At 44.4% G+C, this 8,158-nt stretch overlaps 1 protein-coding gene across 1 annotated transcript in view; it reads right to left on the bottom strand.

Annotated features, from left to right (window-relative positions):
• LOC136580987 (golgin subfamily A member 6-like protein 7) overlaps window positions 1–7,226 on the bottom strand; it is a 64,641-nt gene extending 57,415 nt beyond the window's left edge. The window contains exon 1 of the mRNA XM_066581946.1: window positions 7,138–7,226. The gene's annotated coding sequence lies outside the window, so the exon portion shown is untranslated. The remainder of the gene's footprint in view (window positions 1–7,137) is intronic.
• Window positions 7,227–8,158: the final 932 nt, after the last annotated feature.

The following is an 8,158-nucleotide window of genomic DNA, read 5'->3' as shown; positions in this document are numbered from 1 at the left end:
CACAGGTGTAAGTAGCAGGAGGTATGAGGGATAGAAGTATGCGGGCTGAGTAGTAGAGAGCACTACAGAGTGTGGTACAGACTGGGACACTGGTCTTCTTCATGTTGAACAATGCTAAAGAGTCTGCACATAAAGGCTAAGCCATCACAAGAGTGCAGCAGAGGAAGTCTAACATCTCACTAGCCAACTATGCTGATAAGAAGCCATACGGTAGGAGCTGCTCAACACATCACTATTTCGTGTTGTTGGAGCATTGTAATTGGAGTAATGTGGTCTCGCTCATCACCTCACCCATACATGTCCATTAAATTGGGGGCCTCTGATAAAAGCTTCACCAGGGAGCATCCCTGAATGTACCTCTGCCACCAGGACTGCTGTCTTCGCTATCACCCCCATCTGACTGGCCTATGCCTATCCCTCATCTCAGTTGTGCACTTCAAATTTACACTGGTTGACACCTTCACCCGTCTAACTAGAGAAATTTCCAATTGATCCTTTTCCCAGGGGCCACTCAATCCTGACTCATGTTCAGTCTGTGATCTATTAGTATACCCAGGTCTTTTTCACATGTACTGCTGCTTAGCCCAATTCCTCCCATTCTGTTTTCTTCATTTTTCTCACCCAGATGTAGGACTTTGCATTTCTCCTTGTTAAATACCATTCTGTTAGTCGCTGCCCACAAGCTTTTCTAGATCTTTCTGAATCCTCTCTCTCTCTTCCCTAGTGTTAGCTATCCCTCCTAGCTTTGTGTTGTCTGCAAATTTGATCAGTTTCCCATCAATTCCCTCCTCCAGATCATTTATAACAATGTTGGCCAACACTGGGCCCAGGACAGAGCCTTGTGGTTCCCCACTTGATACATTCTTCCACTTTGATGTGCAGCCATTTATGACCACTCTTTGAGTACGATCACTCAGCCGATTGTGAATCCACCTAACAGTTGCCTTATCAATCCCATATTTGGTTATTTCTTCAATGAGTATGGGATGAGATACTTTGTCAAATGCTTTACTAAAGCCAAGATATACTATATCCACCACATTTCCCTGATCAACCCAGTCGGTGATTCTGTCATAGAAGGAAATTAGATTAGTCTGACAAGACTTGTTTGTTACAAACCCATGCTGGCTCTGGTTAATTACTCCATTCTCACCCAAGTACTTGCATACATGATGTTTAACAATCTGTTCAGAGTTCTTTCCTGGTATAGAAGTCAGGCTCACAGGCCTGTAGTTTCCTGGATCCACCTTCTTCCCTTTTTTGAAGATAGGGACAACATTTGCCCTTTTCCAATCTTCTGGGACTTCTCCTGTTCTTCAGGAATTTTATATATATATAAAATGTGGTGCATGTCACCAAAGCGTTAGCTCCAAGAGCAAAACACCTCACACTGCCTCTGGCTTTTTGGTGTTCACTCCCAACAGTCAGGTTGCCTGTTACTTGGTTTATGCCTGATGACTTCGGTGTTGTATTCTAACAGTTGTGTTACCAGCAGCTCTCGCTCAGCACTGGTCACCCCTTTTTCCCCTGAATAATACTTAATCAGTTAGTGATCCTTTATACGGTAGCATTTTATGCGCTTTTCAGACAGTTCTGAGCAGGTTAAAAGGCTGCACAGAGCTCAATATTAGCATAGTCTCCAACAATACCCGCCCAACCCACAAAGTGCACCAAGTCTCCTGTTTATCCTCGATAATGATTGAGGGAGATGTGCATGCTGTGCAGCACGTATGCTTGTTAATAAAGTACATTTTCCCTCTCCTGCAGTGGGCTGACATTGGTTACATGCCTTGAAAAGACGAATTAGTGTATCAGCAAGATACTGAAAAGCAAAACAATATTTTGCTTAGCATCCATCCCAGTTGGTTTGTGGCCAATCAATCTGAGGTGGGGACAGAGTCGATGTTCATCGGCCCACAGAGCTCAATAGACTTCAGCACCATTCCATGGAGGACTCCCTGCCTTTGTCTGCAATGAATGTATAAACCATGGATGACGCTACAGGATATTTCTACTAATAATATCCAATGAGACATTTTATAGCCATATTGTCAAGTGTTGTGAAGCAAAGTTGTAATCCGGATTCTCAAACAGGTGTGTGCAGTGTACAAGTCCATTACAGCATGTTTTAGGAATGCTTTTCTGAGTAAGCCTGGTGTAAGATACCTCTAAGTTTCTGAATATGAGTTACAGGCAAAAATACTCTTTCCATACACAGCCACTCATCTTGAGAGCCTCCTGCTAGCTGCTGTTTGACTCAGAGGTACCAAGCCAGTTCTTCTGTTTAGCCTTGGAGGTGCCAAGCCATGCCATCTCTTCTGTTCCATGTTCCTGCTGTTTAACCTTGATCTGTCTTCTTCTGGTTGTGGTGGTCTTGCACAGTCTTCTCCAGGAGAGGTGCTCAATTGCTGCATATGCCTCATGGTTACCACGATTTAGAATAAGTTGAGAGTTGTCTCTTCTATAAAATAGCTTTTTAGGACCAGAAAACTGTAGTGGGGACATTTTGTTGTAAGCAGAGTGTCTATTTTTTGCAGTCCATTGGCCCAACGTGGATGTATAAAGATAGAAGAGCTATTTCTGGTATGTAGTAACTCCATAATAAAATCATAAGATAACTATTATCTCTCTATGCATTATATAACTACATATCTCCCAAATTTTGAACAAAGGAAACAGGGAAAAGCATTGGTAGAATGGCGTTTTTTTTCACTTGGCCACACTACTTTTACATAATGCCATGCTCTTTGTGTCCCATCTCCGTTATAGTGCCCATTATTGACCCCACTAGTGACTCTGCTCTCCCAGCAACTGCACTTCTCGTGTCCTGATACTCTCTTGCTATACAATACTACTCCTTCCTGTGCAAGCGTAAACTCTTTTTCCTAGTTATCTTGTCTGGGCTCTTATGCTCTCTGCTATGGGAAACAGATACACCTGTTCTAGATGCTACAACTGGATCTCTGTGTTACAATTTCATCATTTTCATCATAATTGAAATGAGTCCATGTAGCTTTGTTACGAACCAAAGGTAAACTGTATCTTTGGTTTGCAACAAAGCTACACGGACTCATTTCAATTATTTTAACACAATCAACTGGAGTTCACTCCACAAAGGTACTGGCGTCACGTGACAACACCGTTAAAACAAACTGTTATAGCTATTGTACCTGTTCCACTCTGTGCGACTGAGCTAGGCCACTTTGTGTGCCATTGTCAGGAGAGATTGCAGAGCCACCCGTGACATCCATCTTGCTTTCCCCATGCCCCCCACAACGGCCGGCCTCCGGTTCGGACACCGCACCAGTTACAGAGTATCTATAGGCTTTATCTGCTCTGAAGCTAGCCCTTGATTCTACCCTGTCCTAGAACACTCCTGACAGGCTTTTTCCAATGTGGCTGAAGCTTGTCTGTGTGCTCTAGCCATTCTAGGCAAACTCTGTATCTTGGCACGTATCTCTATTGAGATCAAACCAACTAACATGGAGATCTATATGAGAAGTACGCAGCGTTAATCTAGGGAATCAAGAAATTTAGGGTATTCCCATTATATTTGATAAGTACTGCAAATAGGAACCCTTTAAAAGAATTGCTCACCAGCTTAACTGCCTAATAAAACCAGGTACTCAGAAACCACACAGGTTGGGTTCAGTCATGTACATAGTCTGTCAGACTTTTCCCACCTTATTGTGGTAGTACTTACCATCTCTCGGTTGATCCAGGGAAGGTTCATAAGGTTCCCGATGAACTGCTGAAAGAGCAGGGAAACGCGTTGAACCACGAACCAACTTACTTTATAAATAAGTATTAAGATGTACTTGAGTAAGGCTCTCTGAAGAGCAGAAACGCGTTGTATTGTTTGTAAGTGTATCTGGAATAGAAAGATTGGTACTATAACAAGATTGGACATCTACATATCCCTCCGGAACGTGGACTCTACATACTTTATGGGATTAGGGGTGCACCTTGTGAAGTAAGTTCTTAGTTTCCATATTGTGTTTTACATACTGGAGCGCTGGGATTCTTTGGCTTTGATTGCTTGCATTGTTCTTTCTCTCCGGCATACTTGTATCCTGGGTTCCCATTGGGGCTCTCCTGCTTGGATGTCTTCTGGACCAGCATTGTGAACTCCTTTCTGCCTACCAGGACTGTGGGCGTACCGGAGCTCCCTAATCCAAGGGAGACCCCGGTACTTCGGGGTGAGTCAAACTACATCTTTACCTCCTAATTCCTATCCTTCTATCATTGAGAGATTGGCATTGTATTGAATTATCCAGCCCAATCTCTGGAGCGCTGCCTTATTGATTGTGAATGTATCATCAGCAAGAGAGATTTCATGACTGTTATCCAATACTGCGGATTGCAGATCCTAAGTCAGACCCTGATCCTTTCTGCTAAAAGAGTGGATCTGATTGATATTGGAGGAATCCACGCATCAGATTTCCTCTTCTTTATGTCCGTCTGGGTTCTCTATGCTTTATGTTTAGTGATCTGCGTTCCCACCCTCGTCCCACAATAATATCAGTGAGGTTAATGTAGTTTGTCCGTGTGTCCTTGGCCCTATTTTAAATAGCCTTAATAAACTTAAATTTTTTGTTTCAGCTGTTAGGAGCATAAAATAGCGCTAAAATGACTTCGTAAGGCACTTGGCGTCATTAACACGATGTCGGAATTGGTGCCGATGTCCAATGTTCTAACACTGGGTTTTAATACGCTCAATTCTTTGTTTCATTCGTTAGGAGCATAAAACAAATGGCGCTTCTGACGACCTTGTAAGGGACATGAAATTACTGACTTGATGTCTAAAACTGCTGCAGATGTCCCAAGAGCAGATTGTACAATATGTATAATAATAGGCTGTACAATATCTCGTCTTTTTTACAGGCTCCTCTGAGATTACAGTTATACACAGATATCCAGCAATATGCAGCAGGACAGATTAGATCCAGGGTGACAGCCGATCGCCACGTCTGGGGTCAGGAAGGAATTTTTTTTTTCCCCTGAGGTAGAATTCTCGGGGTTTTCTTCGCCTTCCTCTGGATCTCGCACTCCGGGACTCTCATCTCAGAACATTGGTAAGAATGGCAGCAGCAAGTTCTGTGGTCTCCACCGGGGCCGACCTGAGAGTCACTGTGATCATTGTGTCATTTATTAAAGGGCCAGTAATGTTTTATTACAATGTTGCTTATTGTTATTAATTTAAAAAAAATTATAAAATACTTTTAGTAAAGTAGCCACGGTAGCCTATAATAACACGGAGGAGGGAGCGACATTTGTCAATGACCAGTGTTAGTAGGTAATGGCGTATCGGTTATGTCAGTCTAAGGGTGAGTTCACACTAGCGTTTTTTCAGCAGACCTGCAGCATCCGAGGAGCAGGGCCACAGCCAAGGAGACACCGGGTAGAGATGTTAACCTTGTCACAGGGCTCTAACATCTCCTCCCCTGAGGGTAGCTTGGGACCTGACCACGTGGCTGCTGGGGGAGATCACAGGGATAGTAACCGGAAGTTACCTTAAGTTCAATTGTCACTCGTGACGCCAGCATTCCTTCTACTGGAATGGATCTTGTAGACGAATAATATAGTCCAACACTAGAAGAGTATATTTTGGAACAAAACCATGAAACGGTGGATCTTGTCAATTTACTAAACTTCTCAATAAACTTGATAACTATAGTAGTAATCACAGCATACAAGACTTTCTATCTCAGTGGAACTCACGGGCATTGGAACAATCCACAGTCCAAGTTATCTGCAGGTCCTTTCACTATTTCCACCGGTAAAACACTCAATTTCATTTCCGTATCTTCTCGCTGATAAGCGCTCCTTTCTCTCAGTACTCAGCAGTAGTACAGAGGACTCCTGGGTTGAACGGGCCCAGGCTGAGCATCAGGCAATTGCTCAGCCGCCTTCTTGCTACACACACACACCGATTTGACAGTCTCTCTGTAGTGTCTGTGCAGCTGACTGACATCTCCTTTCCTTTCTTTCCTTCTGTTTTGCACTGCATTCTTGCACGCGCACACACACACACACACACACACACACACACACACACACACACACATATATATATATATATATATATATATATATATATATATATATATATATATATAGTGTGTATGTATATATATATATATTATATATATATATAATATCATCCTTACTAATCCTCCTTGACCTCTCCGCTGCATTTGACACTGTTCACCACGACCTCCTCCTCAGTATACTCCGCTCTATTGGTCTAAAGGACACTGCTCTCTCCTGGTTCTCTTCCTACCTCTCTGACTGCTCTTTCAGTGTTTCCTTTGCTGGTTCTATCTCTACTTCCTCTCGCTGTTGGGGTACCCCAGGGCTCAGTCCTTGGTCCCCTTCTCTTGTCTATCTATACTGACCCAATTGGACAATCCATCCACAAATTTGGCCTCCAATACCATCTCTACGCTGACGACACCCAACTATACACCTCCTCTCATGAGATCTCTGGACCATTCCTCTAAAATATCACTGACTGTCTGTCCGCTGTCTCTAACACTATGTCCTCCCTTTTTCTCAAACTTATCCTCTCTAAAATGGAACTTTTCGTCTTTCCGCCTTCCAACTGACCTTCCCTCAACATTTGCATTCCAGTGTCTGGCACCATAATAACCCCCAGACGGCATGCCCGATGCCTTGGGGTCACACTGGACTCTGACCTCTCCTTTACCCCCCACATCCAATCTCTGGCCCAAACATGCCACATGCTCCTCAGAAATATTGCTAAACTACGTCTGTTCCTAAACACGGACACGCTAGAGACACTCGTGGTTGCCCTCATCCACTCCCGGCTTGACTACTGCAACTCGCTACTCATCGGCTTCCCCGCACTAGACTCGCTCCGCTCCAATCCATACTAAATGCAGCAGCTAGGCTCATTTTTCTATCCAGCCGTTACTCAGATGCCTCTGCACTCTGCCAGTCGCTGCATTGGCTGCCCATCCACTGCAGAACTAAATGTAAACTCCTCTACCTCACTCACAAAGCTCTGCATGGCGCTGCGCCACCATACATCGCCTCCCTCCTGTCCGTACACCACCCAGCCTGCTCACTGCGATCGGCTAACACACTCAGACTAAACACCCCTGTAATACGAACCTCACATGCTCGCCTACAGGACTTCACCAGAGCAGCACCCATCCTCTGGAACGCTCTACCCCAAGGCATCCGGACAATTCCCAATGCACAAAATTTTAGACGCCCTAAAAATGCACCTCTTCAGGAAGGCATACCAAATCCCTTGACCTAGTTCCCATCCCTCCCTATGGCCCCCCCACACCTTCCACCCTGACTATTGCATACGACCTCTACCCCTGCACCCCCTGAAGTTAATATAATTATACGAGAATAAAGGAACCCAACAGAAAATAAAAAAGATATGGAAAAAGCGTAGGAAGCAGTGTAGTGCGCCGTGCAACACTGTTTCCGTAACTCTCATTCACGTCAATGAGAGCTACGGAAACAGCACTCGGCTGAAGCACTCGGCTGTTTCTGACAAGTGGTCAGAAGTAGAGGGTCAGGTTTTCCCATTTCAGCCATGAAAAGCTGAGATGGAAATATCTTTTTAAAGCCTCCCTGATTTTTAGATGACTTTTCAGAATACACTGTCAGGTGTACATGAGGAATAACACTCCTTCTGGCCATTATATAACTTGTGTTCTGCATTTATCAGCACTTTTCTCCTCTGCAGGCTATATCTCTAATTCTCACTGCCCTCTGAACTGGGGTGTGGAGACTGCTGCTATGATGTCTCCTATCTACTGCACACGGAGAAACTGCAAATTCTGTTCTCTATCTTTATTACGCAGGGAAATAATATAATGATTGCCACTAAAGAAGTTGTTGTTGTTAGCCATTTAGTCGTTCCTGACCCTCGGTGACCATAAAGGCGAGCTCCCAGGTCTTCTTTTGCCACTGATCTGTCCAAACATTACAGTTTTTTCTAGTGACTCTTCTCGCTTTACATGGCCAAAATCCGTGAGTCTGAGTCCGGCCATCTTGTCCTGCTTTAGCCTGAGTCCGGCCGTCTTGCCCTGCTTTAGCCTGAGTCCGGCCGTCTTGCCCTGCTTTAGCCTGAGTCCGGCCGTCTTGCCCTGCTTTAGCCTGAGTCCGGCCGTCT

The sequence above is a fragment of the Eleutherodactylus coqui genome, chromosome 10 (assembly GCF_035609145.1).
Source record: "Eleutherodactylus coqui strain aEleCoq1 chromosome 10, aEleCoq1.hap1, whole genome shotgun sequence".
Classification (NCBI taxonomy): domain Eukaryota; kingdom Metazoa; phylum Chordata; class Amphibia; order Anura; family Eleutherodactylidae; genus Eleutherodactylus; species Eleutherodactylus coqui.
The sequence above is the reverse complement of the archived record's forward strand: the minus strand, read 5'-3'. Positions and strand labels throughout refer to the sequence as shown.